The following is a 16,734-nucleotide window of genomic DNA, read 5'->3' as shown; positions in this document are numbered from 1 at the left end:
AGTAAAAGAACAAATCAGAACCGCCCACGCGGTAAGAAAAAAAAGAAAAAGTCAACCCTCAAGCGGCCTTCTTTTGGTGCACACCAGAAAGAGAAAAATGCAGGGGAAAGCGCGAACGCAGTCCCCCACTACCACAAATTATGCAGTCGAGTTTCCCACATTTGGGGAAATCGCAGGGGTCAGCACATCCCGAGTGCAATGGATAAGCCTCGCCCTGGGAAAACCACCTTCGTGATCATGGTATCTCCCCTGCCAGGTAAGTATGCTTTCCTCGCCCCGCCTCGACACTCACCCTCGCGCTCGCCCCGCTCCTTACACACGGTCACTTCCCTCCCGCCGCCCCCGCGCCCCCCCCGCGCCCCGCACCACCCCCGCCGCCCCCTCGCCCGCCCGCACAGCCCCCGCGGGCGCCTTCGCCTGTCCCCACGCGGGACCCGCGTGCCCGGGCGCGGCGGGCCCGGCAGCCTCTGCGCGCCTGCTCCTCTGCATACGCCACGCCCGCGCCGTGACGTCCCCCGAGCCCCGTCTCCGGCTCTGGGACACCCGCCGTCCCAGTCCTCGCGGAGACCGCGGATGCCCTGGGGGCAGGGAGGCGGGGTGCGGGGCGGGGGGCGAGGGTGTCAGGACCTGCGGGGGAGACCCGAGAAGGCGGGGCCTCCTGGAGCCCAGCGGGAGTGGTGGCGGGTCAGGGCTCGGGTTTGGTCTCACCTTCCTTTCAGCAGAAAGAAAATTTCAGCCCCTTTTTGTCCTCGCCCGTTCGGAACTCATTTTCAAATCTAATGGAAAACTCAGGAGAGGCCCTTCTGCCGGTTGACGTTAAGGGCTAAGCTGCCTTAACAAGACTTCGTGGCAATGTGTATTTCTGGTGTCTTTCCGAGTAAAAGAGCTTCCGAATATGCAGTAGTAGCCTGATCCAGGAACGCAGGAAGGAAAAGCGTCATGCTAAGTTTTGAAGAAAGAACATGAAGAAAGGCGCTCAACAGTGTCCTTCAACCGCAGCCTGTCGTGTATCTCCCGGGAGCCCTAGCGGTCGGGTCAGGCGCCCGTCAGCCTCCTACTGCCCCCCAGCCTGCCGCACGCAGGGTGGCCCCACCCAGTGCCCCCTGGTCCTTTCCGACTTGGCCTCTGTCAAAGATAAACGCAGCAGACAACGGTTACAGTGGTGGGGGCGGGGGGAAGACTGTATTCAGTAACCGCTGACAGGAGGGGGAAAGAGCTGAGCTCCACTCTGATTTGTGCAGAGGGGATTTGGACGTTTTAAGGCAAGAATGAGAGGAAGGGGGCTCAGGACAGCCAGAGAAGGGAAAAATTACAAACGGTAGTTCAGGATAACTGCTATTAGGCAGCTGTGTTTGTTAGCTGGCAGCTGCTGAACTTAGGGTGCTATCCTCCCACAGAGACTGGGAGATAGGCCCCAGCCTTCCTGATCACATCTCAAAGGAATGGCTCTCGGTCCTTGAGAAGGACCCTTTGGAGTCGTAAGAGATCCATTGTCACAACTGCAAGCCCTTTTTAATAAATGACCTAAGAGGGACGCCTGGGTGGCTTGCTTGGTTAAGCGTCTGCCTTTGGCTCAGATCATGATCCCAATGTCCTAGGACTGAGTCCCCCACCCAGCTCCTTGCTCGGTGGGGAGGCTCCTTCTCCCTCTGCCTGCTGCACCCCTGCTTGTGCGAGCTCTCTCTCTCTCTCTCTCTCTCTCTCAGATAAATAAATAAAATCTTCTTAAAAATAAAATGTAGTATATGCCCTAAGAAAGAGAGGTTGGGGGCCTGTGTCAGGTGTCTAACATTCTCAGGCTGGAGGTCACTCTTAGGGACAGAATCTTATGCTACTAGAAGCTATGCTAGAGTCTGGTCAAATCTCAGTGAAGGAAACAGTTTGGAGGGGTTGTTATGAGCTGAGCGTTCTGCACTTCTCAACCGAAGAGATCCTGTTTTGTGATCAAACAAGATAACTCTGCACCTCCCCCTGGCTGAACCCTGGCTCCTGGCCCCTCCTTATAGAGGCTCATCTCCTCTTGGATGGCATTGAGAGTTCGTCCAATCAACAAGCGCTTGTTGAGTATATAGATGCTGTGCCGGACACTTCGGGAATTGGTAACAGAAAGGCCTCTCGGCGCTCCCTATTTTGTAGAAGGGGCAGAGGGACTGGGAGAAAATCGACAATGGACACAACAGGTAACTAAATTAGTATGGTAGGTGTTAGGAGCTGAGAAAAGAAAGCATTGAGGAGGGAGAGCAGATCAGGAGTCGAGTTAGGGGCACAGGTTGCTGTGGTAAATCGGGTGGTCAGAAGAGGCCACGTTGAGAAGGTGCTATGTGAGCAAAGGCTGGGAGGAGGTGAGGGAGTTGGTCATGTCATGGGCTTTCTGGGGAAAAGCATCCATAGCAGAGAGATCAGCTAGAGCAATGGCCCAGGTAGGACTGTGTGTGAATAGCAAGGAGGCCCTGTGTCCAGAGCAACACGGGAGGTTCGTACAAAATTAAGTTAGAGAGGTGCCTAGGTGGGGGTAAGATCATGAGGGTCTTGTGGATCATTGTAGGACTATTTTTTTTTTTTGAGGGAGGGGGGTGGAGGGAGGGGGAGAGAGAGAGAGAGACAGCGCGAGCGCGAGCGAGCAGGGAGGGGAGGGGCAGGGGGAGAAGGAGAGAGAGAGAGAGAGAGAGAGAGAGAGAGAGAGAGAGAGAGAGAGAGAGAGAGACTCTTGGGCAGGTTCCATGCCCAGTGCAGAGCCCGTCCCAGGGTTCGATCTCACGACCCTGAGATCTTGACCTGAGCTGATATCAACAGTCGGCCACTCAACCCACTGAGCTACCCAGGCGCCCCTTCGTGAATCATATTTTAATTTCACTTTGGAATTCAGCTACCTGGATGTTCCAACACTGCTTTAACCACCTGCTGGTGTCTCACCTAAGAAGGCCCGGCTCCGTTCCGCCTGGAAATCCACCACGGGTCCTTGCTGCTGCTGAGATCAGCTTGGCTACAGCGGACAGACCCTCGTGACTCGGACTTCCACCTCTGGTAGTGCCCTGGGGTAGTCTGTCTCAGGTGTACAGCCGCCCTGGCCGGGTCCATCCGGCTGCTGGCCTTTCCTCAGAACAGACCAGCCGGGCAGCTCGAGCCACCGCGGCACTCTGCCATGATCATTGTTAAGACTTTAAATCTGAGCGAACCAAAGGGTCTGTTTCTTTGTTTTGTGTTTGTTTGTTTGTTTGCTTAAGTAAGCTCTACCGCCCGGCTTAGACTTAGAGCCCCACCTTAGTGTAGAGATTACTTAAAAATATAATCTAAAAAAAATAAACCAAACACAAAAAACAAAAACACAGTAAGCTCCACACCCAATGGGCGCGGGGGGCGGGGGGGGGGGTCGAACTCACAACCCTGAGATCAAGAGCTACATGCTCTATGGACTGAGCCAGCCAGGCACCCCTGAACTGAACGGTTTTGAGCAGAGGAGTGGCTTGATCTGAATCCTCCTCCTCCCACTCCGCTTGGCACCCCCCCAAAAAAGTTATCAATAATAAATTAAATAAATAAAAATAAAAAAATCTGTCTGCAAGGGTGAAAGCAGGGAAATGAGGAGACTTGCATAATCCGGGCAAGATGATCTTGGCTTCGAAAGGCGGCATCATCTGCCACACCAAAAAGTGTCATTTTGGCCCAAGGATTATTTTGAACCCAAGGCACTTAATAAACCAGCAGGTAGTTTAGGCGGTTCGCAGCCGCCCACCTGGTGCGCGATCCAGTGGGTTTTCCCCTCCTCCGCCCCGCAAGGCCTCGGTCGCCCAACCCGCGCGTGGGGTTCGCCAACGCCCCTCCTCCCGTCTTACCCGCTCCCCGGCCGCGGACCGGGGTCGGCCCCACCTGTGGGAGGGGGCGCCGGGAGGGGACAGGAGGCCGCGGGTGAGAGCCCAGGCCCAGGCAGCGCGACCCATCGCGCCCGGGATGCCGGACCCCACCAACTCCACCCCCACCCCCCCGGCCCCGCGGCCGCCGAGCGCAGGGGACTCGAGGCCCCGCGCGGAACGGGCGCCGCGGCGGCGTGGGCTCGGCTCTTCTCTGACAGGGCCTCCGACCGCGCCAGGGCCTGCTGGATCTCCGGCACGCCCGCGCCGGGGCCTCCGTCATTTCAAGAAAAAGTAATGACCCGGGTCCGCCAGCGCGCACCCTTCGATAGCTCAGCTGGTAGAGCGGAGGACTGTAGACCGCAGAGGCGTGGACATCCTTAGGTCGCTGGTTCGATTCCGGCTCGAAGGACGCGCCTGACGCTTTTGCGCCGCCGGGGAAGCCACCGCTCCCTAGCGCCCAGCCCCACCTCTGCCCGGCCCAGGTCCCCCTCGGCGGCCGGAGGCGGGAAAATCTTTACGCACCGCCTCCCTACTCGGCTGCGGGTGTGCGGCCGCCCGGGGAGCGCCCCGGCGCCTTCCTGCCGCGGGTGGCCCGCACCGGCCCTGCGGCGCTACCCGTCCGCGCCGCTCCTGCCTCGGCTCAGCGCCGCACCGCCGCACGCCCTGTGCGCTCGTTCCCCTCCACGCCCCCGCCGCCCCCCCGCCCCCCCGGCGGCTCCCGCTCCAGAAGAGCAGGTGGGCCGAGAGCGTCTGCCCTCCGCAAGCCCGCGCGGCTGACAAGCGGACGGGTCATCCCACGGGGCACGGACCACCGTGGCATCCTTCCTGACGACTCTGCCTCTCGAGCTGGGTCTCAGTCTCCTGCCCTGCCTCCGGGGACGGTCACTGCTTCTGTCTCTCCCAGCTGCAGTCTGTCTGTCCGTCTCCTCCTTGTCTGGCTTTCATGTGGTCTATAAACATACAGACTTACGGAGACCCGAGAACCTCTTCCCCGACCAGCTTAACCTACTCGTGGGACAGAACTGTCCACCCTGAGGTTTTCCAAGCCATCGCCCATCCCATCGTGCGCCTGCATCGAGGCTGACGTTGGCAGAAACGAAATGCAGCAGGGGCCTCCGTGGGCCTCGCCAGTCGCGATGAGAACTTCGGAGGCGCGTTCAGGGTTCCGTCAGTGTGAGGACGGCGCGTGGCCCGAGGACACTTGAGTTTTCCCGCGCCCTTGCAGCCACGCGGGGGGCTGGTGTTCCTGCTGAGAGAGCAGTGACTGCTCACACACACTCGGTACAAGCCACCTACCTACTTCGCCGGGGGGGGGGGGTTGCGGTAAAAGCCCCCCCGCACGGATTTCCCGATTCTCCGGCTACATCTGATGGAGGGAGACAGAAAGAGACGGAAGTATTTCCATCCCGCCCGCTTTCCGGCCACCGACCGCTGGGGTCTCCACCTGTAGAAAGGGGTGGGGGTGGGGAGGGAGATTGGCAGCAACAGCGCAGGCTTAGAGCTCAGAGGGAGCCGGAGAGTCGGGGCAACGAGGGCTGAAGGCAGGGCGCAGAAGAGGGGGGGTAGGGGTGGGGTGGGGCGTGGGCAGGTGCCCTCGTGGACCGGCACACAAATTCACCTCCTTGGCCTGCCTGTGGGCTCTGACCAGCTGGCTGACTTAGCGCTGGGCCCTTCAGGCTAAATTGGCAGGGCCTGAAGAGCAAGATCCTGAGGCCCAGCCAGAGAGCACCGAGGAGAACATGGGCTTTGCACCTTGGGTCAGAGCCAGGTTGTTGGCGGCGGGCGGGGCGGGGGGGGCGGTGGTTTGCAGAGAATAGCGCCAGAGAATGGTCCTCCTCATTCTCCTCCTTCCGGTGGGAAGGAGACTCCAGAGGCTCGAAGTACAGGTGGAGTGCATCACAGAGGGGACCGGTAGCGGAACCCCAATGTGAGTGTGGCCCTCGGGAGCCTCAGGGACCCAGCCATTGCCATCCCTGACCTCGGAGCCCACGGGCTCCTTTTCGGTGTTGCTTCTGCCTCTCAAACTGGAGACTGTTCACTCCTCTCCTCCCCCCCCCCCCCGCCCCCGGCTTCCTCGCTTCCTCTCCTCCCCCCCCGCCCCCGCCTTCCTCTCCTCCCGTCCTCCCCGTCCCTCCCAGTCCCCCGCCGCCCCCCCGTCCCCGGCTTCCTCTCCTGGCAAGCTCCTCTTAAGAGGTTCTCTCCCCAACCCAGTCTCAGTCCCACTGTCCCACTGTCCCACTGCTAACTGAGATGGACTGAGCCAGATTCTGCACGGGCTCAGGAGGCCCTGCCAGGGAAGCCCAACAGGTGACGACCTTCAGGAAGATTCGACTGCTTTGAAGGCACGGAGAAACCTCAGCCTCTAAGGTCACCATCTGCAGAGACCAGCAGACAGGAACCAAGGATAAAACCTTAAGACCTTCATTGGATGTAGCTCCTGGCGAGATGTGGAGGTGTGGCATCCCGGGGGGACCTAGCTTTGGTGCCTTGGGGACACAGCACGGTGAGGGGCGGGAGGGGGCAGTGGCTTCTTGTGACCAGCAGATGCAAGTGTGGGCCCCAGCATGGCCGACCCTTCCTGGCTGGGGTGTCATGGAAGGCGGCAGGAGGCTCCCAAGGTACTGCCCCCCACCCATCGTGGAAGGTGCAGAGGTGCCTGCTACCCAGTCAGGCAGTGGTGACACAATCAAAGGAAGGCTCTGCCCCTGCGGCTTGTTCGGCCTCTGGGATTCTCAGTGGGTGGGTAGTCGGTCTCAGGTGACACGCTAGATGGGATCTGCAGGGCTTGTTTACAGCACCCGGAGCCAGGGCAAGAAACTCAAACGGCGGCACCGGTGTTCTCTCTTCTCTTGACCGCAGAAAGCCCAAGGAGCTTCCGCCTGTTTCGGGAATCTAGGTCCGTGGGCAGAAAGCGGTCGACTGAGAACCGAGAGGCAGCCGCCAGCACGGCTCACCACGGCGGGGTGTCCATCGCCTGGTCACGTCCGGGAACACATAGCTCTCCCGAAACGCGCAGCAACGTGGGCACGGCCAACTATCAAACCGGACCCGCAAAGAGCTTCTTTGCTATACCCACAATAAGATGAGTGGTCCCAGCCCTGACCCTCGCCGTAGGGGCGCACCAACCACCAAGGAAAGAAAAAAAAGAAGCCAGAAGGCTGGGGCGAGGCCCCGGGCTCTAGGGGCGGCGGGGGCCACCGGGCGGCCATCCGCACCGTAAACCCCAGGGGGCGTAAAGTTCACTACCACGCGGCGAAACCTGACCTTCAACCAACCCGAAAAACCAGGGGAAAGCGCGAACGCAGTCCCCCACTACCACAAATTATGCAGTCGAGTTTCCCACATTTGGGGAAATCGCAGGGGTCAGCACATCCGGAGTGCAATGGATAAGCCTCGCCCTGGGAAAACCACCTTCGTGATCATGGTATCTCCCCTGCCAGGTAAGTATGCTTTCCTCGCCCCGCCTCGACACTCACCCTCGCGCTCGCCCCGCTCCTTACACACGGTCACTTCCCTCCCGCCGCCCCCGCGCCCCGCACCACCCCCGCTGCCCCCTCGCCCGCCCGCACAGCCCCCGCGGGCGCCTTCGCCTGTCCCCACGCGGGACCCGCGTGCCCGGGCGCGGCGGGCCCGGCAGCCTCTGCGCGCCTGCTCCTCTGCATACGCCACGCCCGCGCCGTGACGTCCCCCGAGCCCCGTCTCCGGCTCTGGGACACCCGCCGTCCCAGTCCTCGCGGAGACCGCGGATGCCCTGGGGGCAGGGAGGCGGGGTGCGGGGCGGGCGGCGCGGGTGTCAGGACCAGGATGGGAGATCCGAGAAGCCTGGTCTCCCAGCTCTGGGCAGTCGAGTGTCCAACTGGAGGGTGACCCCACCTTCCCTTAAGCGAAAAGGAAGTTTCAGTCTATGTTGTTTTAGCTAGCTCATCCACACTGGAGAGATTATTATGAGGACATTTCCCCCTCCTGAAAATGTGTCCTATACGATTAATGAGGTTGAAGCTAGCAGAAAATTTAAAGCTTGTTTTTCAGAGAACGGTTTCTCCCTCATCAGCTCTTGTGTCTTTTCTGACCCCACTAACAAATCTACTAGCTGTCTCTGCAGAAGCCTGGATTCAAGGTCAACTAATATGGTTCTCCAGCCTCTGACCTATATTGCTAACCCAAGGTAACCAACCCAAGACCCCATCCAGTTTATACCAGCTCTTGGAGCATGCCCATGGCCCCTTCTCCATGTCCTAAGATAACCTCCCGATGTGGGGGGCTGAATTTTGCTTTTTTTCTGATGTTAAGTCTCCACCCAAAGTGAACATGGGGAGTATGTTACATATACACTTCCTAAAGGCGCATGCTCCATCTTTCCTCTTGCATAGTCGTAAGTTTCTCTGCTCTTTTCATCAATATGTATGTGATGCGGCCCCTATGATTATAAAAAAAAAAACTTGTTCTCTCCCCCTTCAGGGAAGCGGATTTGTGGCTTGCTCTCCAATCTCCTCCTTTGGCTGCCTCTCAAATAAGCCCCTTTCCTTACAGCATACCCGATGTCTCTCAGTGATTGGCTTTGTATGCATCAGGCAGATGGACTTGGGTTCAGTTACACCCCCCCCCCCCCTTAAGCGCTTAAGTATAGCATTTCCCTCAACCAACTTAACGAGGATCATTTTTTCACGGTATCTTCCTGGGTAAGCCTGTCATAAACTCCTTCAACATATGAACTTCTTCAACAAACACAAGTGAGCCTAGTAAAACCTAAAGGAGGGGCGCCTGGGTCAGTGGGTTAAGCGGCTGACTCTTGATTTTGGCTCAGGTCATGATCTCAGGGTGGTGGGATCTAGCCCCAAGTTTGGCTTGCCCTGGGCGTGGAGCCTGCTTTAGATTCTCTCTCTCTCCCTCTCCCTCTGCCCATCGCTGCCTCTTTAAAAAACAACAACAACGAGAACAACAACGACAGACCAAAACACCCTAAAGGGAAAAAACAAAGAAAGAAAGGAAAGTCTAACCTTGAAGACAGAAAACCAGGACAAAGTGCAAACTTCATCCACTGAGCAAATCATGCAGTGGTCAAGTACATAATGCTGCTAAAAGGGAAAGTATTTTAAAACACTTGAAAAATTGTAAGTATAAACGATTATGTTTTCTAGTCTATTCACAATTGCCAAAACATTCCATTTAATCTGTTCAACTTTCTCTCTCTCTCTCCCCTTTTTTTTTTTAGTAGGCTCCATGCCCAGTGTGGAGCCTAACACCGGGCTTTAACTCATGACCCTCACTCAGATCAAGACCTGAGCTGAGATCAGGAGTCAGAAGTTTAACTGACTGAGCCACCCAGGTGAGAATGGTGCCTTTAGATGGTGAGGCGGACACAATTTTTTAGACTGTAAACTGGTAACTTTCATGTCTCTGCTATCCTGTCCATGGAGAGGTCGGTCTATTTCTTCCCCTGGAAACTGGAATGTAGTGACTTGCTTGACCAATCGAATGTGGCAAAAGTGTTGTTCAGGGAATTCTGAGACTAGGTCAGGAGAAATTTTACCGCTTCCGTCTGGGTCTCTGGGAACCCTGTCCGGGAGACTTGAGATACCGTGTAAGAAGGCTGATTACTTCGAGGCTGCCACGTTGTGAGGAAGTCCAAGGCTTTGTGGAGAAAGATGCGTAGAAAGAGAGAGGCACAGCTAGTCCCTAGCTGTTTCAATCTCAAACTGAGGCCCCAAACACAGGGAGCAGAGTAATGCCTGCCAAATTTGCATATCTGTGCTCAAAATAGATGACTGTTATTGTTTCAAAGCTCTCAGGTTTTGGGGTGGTGTTTTTGTGCAGTGCTAGAGAATGGAACAGGCAGACAAGCAAGCAAACAAGTAATATGAAGTAGAAGGAAAAAAAAGTGGTTAAGGGATAGAGAAGATGGGATGGAGAGAAGGGACTAGAGTTGAGGGCTTAAAGTTTTTGACAAGGGAGTCAAGGAAAGCCTCTCTGCTACATACTCCTACTTTTCTTTGCTTGCTCATCATGTGCACGCAAAACTCCCCAACAGCCACTCCAAATGGCAGTCTCACTTGGCAATTCCCTGAGTTTATTTGTCCTGTTGTAGGTCCTAGGACCATAGCCAACTCCTTAGAACCCCTAACTCTTGATTTAAAGTTTATGGGAATCAGTAAATAATGACCCGACTTTTGAGGAGCAGAATGAACATACTGTAAAGGCCTATCCCTGAGGAGGGCCATGAGCCCCAGGAAAGAGAAAATGGGTTCCCCAACAGGTATCTCCTTGAACATCACTGTGACTCGGGGAGAGTATTCCACTTCTCAAAAAAGTTGGGTGGGACAACAATCGAAAACCAGAGGATCCAGGGCATGTGGGTGGTACGTTACGCCGTACGAGTTCAAAGCAGAGAAATGTCCCATACAGAAAAAGAGTCTGAAGAGGCGTTGTACAAAAGGTACAGAGCGAGCTCCCATTATTGCAGCACCTCAGGGCGGAAAGGTACCTTAAAAAGCGGGACTCGCAGTGGGTGGGCGAGCGGTCTCGGAGATCCGAAGGGCATAGTGCGATATCGGAAGCCAGAACAAGGAGTTCAAGGCGGCACTGGTGGTGTTTTCTCTCTTTCTCGCAGCAGGAGGCCCGGGAGATCCCCACCACTTTCGGAAGCCCAGATCAGCGGGCAAAGAACGGTCAGCAGAGTTAGCCGACAGGATGTAGTCCGGCGCCGCTGTCCGCAGAGAAAAAGATCGAAAAAGAGCTTCCAAAGCACCGTAAGAGCGAGTGCCCTGGAAAACGCAGCTGTTCAAAACAAGCTCAGCACAGCCTCGGCGGTCTAAGGCTGGGAGAACGCTGGTCTAGCGCCCCCTCGCTGAGGCCGTTGGCGCTCGTGGGATGCAGCCAAAACTCTGCTCTTCCGTAAACCGCGATGATCAGGGGAAAGCGCGAACGCAGTCCCCCACTACCACAAATTATGCAGTCGAGTTTCCCACATTTGGGGAAATCGCAGGGGTCAGCACATCCGGAGTGCAATGGATAAGCCTCGCCCTGGGAAAACCACCTTCGTGATCATGGTATCTCCCCTGCCAGGTAAGTATGCTTTCCTCGCCCCGCCTCGACACTCACCCTCGCGCTCGCCCCGCTCCTTACACACGGTCACTTCCCTCCCGCCGCCCCCGCGCCCCCCCGCGCCCCGCCGCCCCCTCGCCCGCCCGCACAACCCCCGCGGGCGCCTTCGCCTGTCCCCACGCGGGACCCGCGTGCCCGGGCGCGGCGGGCCCGGCAGCCTCTGCGCGCCTGCTCCTCTGCATACGCCACGCCCTCGTCGTGACGTCCGGATGCTGGTGTTTCGCCCCCCTGGTGGTTGAAAATAGACGACTTATGAGAGATCTACTCTGATTTTTCTAGCTAAAATGAACTTTATAGTTTTGTTCTTTGTTGGTTTTGTTTTTTTAAAGTAATCTCTACACCCAGCGTGGGTCTTGAACTCCACCCGCAGGCGCATTCTGTACTCGCTGATCCAGGCAGGCGACCCATATTTGTAGTTTAAATTTAGACTGAGGCGTTTGATTTTCTCACCATCTTTTTCTAACCTTTTCCCCACTGAGAAATCACCGTATTTGGGCTAGTCAGCCCCCCGTGAGTTTCTACCTTTACCTTTTCTTTGGCTGACCCGTGGCCTCAAGCAGGTTAGGGCAGATTTGCTTGACTTGTAGGTTTCCCTACGTATGACATGTTAACTATGTTAAGTGAAAAAGATAAAGTTCAAAAATATATGTAGTATGCTACCGTTTGTCTAGGAAAAATGTGAAAACAAGAAAATTATACAGTCTTGCAAAAAAGAAACACAAAACTAATAAACCAGAACTGATGGGGGGGCGGGTGTGAATGGAAGGAGAGACATGCTTTACTGGGTGTACCTTCTTTGTAATTCTGACTTTTGCAACTCTTACTGTTTTACATATATTTTTAAATTGCAGGGGGGAAAATTCCTAAAATTGAATATGAGCATAACTGAACCTCTCTGAGATGAATAGTGTGACCACACTGAAATAGAAAAAAATAACCAACTGAAGTGACTTTTGGACACAGTACATTGACTATACACATCTTCAAGTCTAAAGACAGGAAGTGAAAACAAATACTGAAGTGTCCCATAGTAGGTTTGTATTTCATAGCTACCTGGTTGTAACAATTCTGTACTAATGTTGCATGTATTGTAGTATTGAGCTAATGAGGGTGTTGGGGAGTCAAGGTTCTCACTGCTGGAGAAAAGAGATGCAAATATTGAATGGTGAAGGGCAAGAAGAAACTATGTCTGTTTAACTGAAAGTTGGAATGGAAGGTATCAGTATGGGCTCATTATTTTTAGTAGATACAGATACGTGTAGGAAACTTATTTTTTACCTCTACCCACTACAGAGGACTAGAAGCAAAGACAGTAGCATTAAGCGTACTTACTGCCATGATATCGCTTTCTAAATGCCATTCTCCACTAAAAAGAACCAGGCCTCTTTGGAGAAATAGATAATTTTCAGGGGTCAAGAAAAGTACAAAATGGCCCCGGAACATCTTGTGCCAGAAGATAAGGAAATGCTCCAAAAATTTTATGGACGTGTCGAAAGGACACAGTAGCCACTCTGCCCCGGATCTTAGCCAAAAAGCCGAGAGGTGATCCACAGTAGCCACCCTAAAGGGGCTTGCATAGGCCCAAGCTGGGAACATTTGAACATCAAGATAAATTTAAAAACAGTTATGGGTCACAAACAACAGAATAAAATAACAACCATGGGGGTGCCTAGGTGGCTCAGTTGGTTGGGCATCTGCTTTCGGCTCAGGTCATGGTCCCAGGGTCCTGGGATCGAACCCTGCTCGGTGGGGAGCCTGCTTCTCCCTCTCCCTCTGCCGGCCACTCCCCCCTGCTTGTACTCTCTTTCTCTCTCTCTGTCAAGTAAATAAATAAAATCTTAAAAACAAAAACAAAAACAACAACCATGAGTTCATATTGATAGTACATAGGGAAGGAGGGAAAGTTCTTTCTTTCAATACAATGCCAACTAATAAATGAAGAATGAATGATGGAATTAGAAAATCAACATTTTCGGGGCACCTGGGTGGCTCAGTCGTTGGGCCTCTGCCTTCAGCTCAGGTCATGATCCCAGGGTCCTGGGATCGAGCCCCCCCCCCCCCCCCCCATCGGGCTCCCTGCTCCGCGGGAAGCCTGCTTCTCCCTCTCCCACTCCCCCTGCTTGTGTTCCCTCTCTGGCTGTGTTTCTCTCTGTCAAATAAATAAAATCTTAAAAAAAAAAAAAAAAGAAAGAAAGAAAATCAACATTTGTCAACTATGATGCAAGAGTCATCAATGGATGCTAAAAAATATCGTGTTAGGGGTGCCTGGGTAGCTCAGTCTGTTAGGCGTCCAACTCTTAGTTTCGGCTCAGGTCATGATCTCATGGGTGTTGATATCAAGCCCCCCCCATCCCATGGGCATCCACACTCAGCGGGGAGGCTGCTTGAAGGTTCTCTTCCTCTGCCCCCCTCCCCTTGCTTGCTGTGGCCCAGCGGACTCCCCGCTGAGCGCAGAGCCGGATTGGGGGCTCGATCCCAGGACCCTGAGGCCATGACCTGAGCCAAAACCAGGAGTTGCGGTGTTCGCAGCCGCCGCTGCAACGCCGTAGCTCGCCAACGCCAGCGCCGCCTCTAGCTCGCCGAGCTCCAGCCGAAAGAGAAGGAGGGTAACTAAGGAGGTTTCTGTACCATGGCTCGTACCAAGCCGACTGTCCGCAAAGGGACCGGTGGTAAGGCACTGAGGAAGCAACTGACTACAAAAGCCGCTCGCAAGAGTGCGCCCTCTACTGGAGGGGCCCTCTGCTCATCGTTACAGGCCTGGTACTGTGGCACTCCGTGAAATTAGACGTGCCACAGTCTTAGAAGTCCACTGAACTGATCCGCAAACTTCCTTTCCAGCGTCTGGTGCGAGAAATTGTTCAGGAATTCAAAACAGATCTGCGCTTCCAGAGTACAGCTATTGGTGCTTTGCAGGTCGGCCTCTTTGAAGACACCCACCTGTGTGCTATCCACGCCAAACGTGCCACAATTATGCCAAAAGACATCCAGCTAGCGCGCCGCATACGTGGAGAACGTGCTTAAGAATCCAGGATGATGGAAAACATTTCATTCTTTAGAAAAAATTTTTTTTCTCTTCTTCCCGTTATTGGTGGTTCTGAACGTTAGATATTTTTTCCCCCCATGGGATCAAAAGTACCTAAGTATATGATTGCAAGTGGAAAAATAAGGGACAGAAATCAGGTATTGGTAGTTTTTCCATTTTCATTTGTGTGTGAAGTTTTATTTTTTATTTTTTTAAGATTTATTTATTTATTTATTTGAGAGAGAGAATGAGATAGAGAGAGCATGAGAGGGGGGAGGGTCCGAGGGAGAAGCGGACTCCCTGCTGAGCAGGGAGCCTGATGCGGCACTCGATCCCGGGACTCCAGGATCATGACCTGAGCCGAAGGCAGTCGCTTAACCAACTGAGCCACCCAGGCACCCTGATAGGTCTCTCTCTTAACCGAAGTGCGTTTTCGGAGCTTGACTTGTCACGCTTGCACCATTTTCTTTTACTTCTGACTTATGTGTTTGTTGTGTCTTTTTTTTTTCTGAGCGTCAGTGCGGGTGTTGGGTTTCAGAATCCTGGAACTTCGTACTTTTCCCCAGAGAAAATTATGATACTGAGATCACATCACCTTTTTGACAACTGTGGGGTAGACAGTAGGCACGCTCAGTTTGCTCCGTATTTGGGTGGAGTATTGTAAAAATCAGATAGTCTTTACTTGGGTGGGTGGTTTATGAGCTCTTGAGCTTCTGCCGTTCTCCTTACTTTTTTTCTAAACCAACCAGCCTTGTCTTTATGTGCAATGTTCTTCTTCACAGAGATCAGCTTGAGTTTAACTTCTGTCGCTTCGTTACAGTGCATTAATATTGTATATACGCTTTTCCAAGCTAGGTGCCTTTTGCCCAGTCTACAAACCTCGCTGACCTTTTTTTCTTTTCCTTCCAAAATTTTAATTCCATTAACATATAATGCGTAATTGGTTTCAGAAGTACAGGTCTGTGCTTCATCAGGTTTACATCATACCCAGTGCTCATGACATCGCATGCTCTCCTTAATGTCCAACTTTCAGTTAACCCCATCCGTCAATCTCCCCTCCAGCACCCTTGTTTCCTATGATTGTCTCGTATGGTTTGTCTCCCTCTCTGGTTTAGTCTTATTTTTTCCTCTTCTCCTATGACCCCGTTTTCTTTCTTAAATTCCGCACGTCAGTGAGATCATGTAATTGTCTTTCTCTGATTGACTTATTTCACTAAGCATAATACCCTCCAGTTCCATCTACGTCCTTGCAAATGGCAAGATTTCATGTTTTTGATGGCTGCATAATACTCCATGTATATATACACCACTTCATCCATTCATCTGTCGATGGACATCTGGCCCCTTTCCGTAGTTTGGCTATTGTGGACATTGCTGCTATAAACACTGGGGTGCAGGTGCCCCTTCAGATCACTACATTTGTGTCTTTGGGGTAAATACCTAGTAGCGCAATTGCTGTGACCCACTTTCTTCTGCAATTTCCTTTCTTGCCATCTTCCACCCTCACCACATAAACCCCACAACCTTCGTTCCCTTGGTTCCCACCCCACTGTTCACACCCTGGGTCATTCTCACTGCCCAGTCGCTTTCTTCCTCTCAGAGCATAAAGGGTCCCCTGTAGGAAACCCTATAGCCAGGGCTTCGTCTCTGCTACCGGGTGTCCTCCTGTTTCTCCTTTGTGCCCCCCAGGCATACGACAGCCAATGAATGTTAAGTGAGTGCTACAGCTCAAGAGCAGTGAAACCAGGGTTTTTTTTTTTTTTTTTTTTTTTTTTTTAAATCAGGAACTAGCAGTGAACTATGGAATATTTCAATTGTTCTGGAGGTACAAAGTAGAATCTCTCCTGAAGTATGTCCTTGAGGGAGTAACATACATTACCTTAGTGTTTTATGAGAAGGCCCTTGCATAGTGTAGTCAACTCATTTATAGGTGTGTTTATTAAGCACCCTCCCACACATGCTCTAATATGTTAACTGCTGCTTCCAGTCTACCCCTGCCCACACACACACACTGTAAAAATGTCAACCAGGGACCAAGGGATGTACGAAGCACTCTCCTACCCCTTTTGCCCAAAAACACCTTTTTGGTACAGATTAGCTGATGGCTATGTGGAACATTGTATATAGCTTTCTGCCCTGTACTTGCTATTAAGGACTTTATTCATTTATTTGAGCGAGAGCAAGAGCACGAGCAGGGGGCGGGGAGAGGGAGAAGCAGGCTCCCCTGTTGAGCGGGGGGATCCAGGACCCTGGATCATGACCTGAGCTGAAGACAGATGCTCAACCAACGGAGCCACCCAGGTGCCCTGTGTACTCACTATTTCTTAGCATTTACACAGCATCTTCACATTTCCAAAGCACTGTACCAATGTTTATTAATCCTCACAACACCCCTGTGAGGTAGGTCAATATGTCCTTTGTAGTAGAGAAACTGAGGCAGACAGAGGTCAAGAGAACCTGCCTGAGGCCACAAGGGCAGCCAGCGAAGGGACTGCACCGGAATCCAGAAGCTAGGGCTCTCTGGCCCATGCTCACCCACTGGAGAGCATCGCACGGGCGTATTTTCACCAGGGGAGGAGACATGAAGGAGGACAAAACACAGAGATTTCTCAGGCAACAGAAAAATCAAGTTCAAATGGCATCAGGGAACAACATCAGTGAAAGAACATTAACCAGCACACCAGTAAGGCAAGAGAACATGCAAGGCCGGAATCATGGTGACTACCCTTAAGACCTAAACCAGGGTTTGGGAAAATTTAA

General features: G+C 53.3%; 4 non-coding genes and 2 pseudogenes across 4 annotated transcripts; 2 read left to right on the top strand and 4 right to left on the bottom strand.

Annotated features, from left to right (window-relative positions):
• Positions 1–100: 100 nt before the first annotated feature.
• Positions 101–264, bottom strand: LOC113910811. The gene has a single exon (XR_004820177.1). It is a non-coding gene; the product is annotated as a U1 spliceosomal RNA (small nuclear RNA).
• A 2,517-nt stretch (positions 265–2,781) lies between these two features.
• On the bottom strand, positions 2,782–3,078 carry LOC113908506 (annotated as a pseudogene).
• Positions 3,079–4,170: 1,092 nt separating this feature from the next.
• TRNAY-GUA lies at positions 4,171–4,260 on the top strand. The gene is given in 2 exon segments: positions 4,171–4,207; positions 4,225–4,260. It is a non-coding gene; the product is annotated as a tRNA-Tyr (tRNA).
• A 2,875-nt stretch (positions 4,261–7,135) lies between these two features.
• Positions 7,136–7,299, bottom strand: LOC118357128. Its single transcript, XR_004820174.1, has one exon. It is a non-coding gene; the product is annotated as a U1 spliceosomal RNA (small nuclear RNA).
• Positions 7,300–10,757: 3,458 nt separating this feature from the next.
• Positions 10,758–10,921, bottom strand: LOC113910765. The gene has a single exon (XR_003516255.1). It is a non-coding gene; the product is annotated as a U1 spliceosomal RNA (small nuclear RNA).
• A 2,660-nt stretch (positions 10,922–13,581) lies between these two features.
• Positions 13,582–13,973, top strand: LOC113909509 (annotated as a pseudogene).
• Positions 13,974–16,734: the final 2,761 nt, after the last annotated feature.

The sequence above is a fragment of the Zalophus californianus genome, chromosome 6 (genome assembly GCF_009762305.2).
Source record: "Zalophus californianus isolate mZalCal1 chromosome 6, mZalCal1.pri.v2, whole genome shotgun sequence".
Taxonomy (NCBI): domain Eukaryota; kingdom Metazoa; phylum Chordata; class Mammalia; order Carnivora; family Otariidae; genus Zalophus; species Zalophus californianus.
This window is presented reverse-complemented; position numbering and strand designations above follow the sequence as displayed.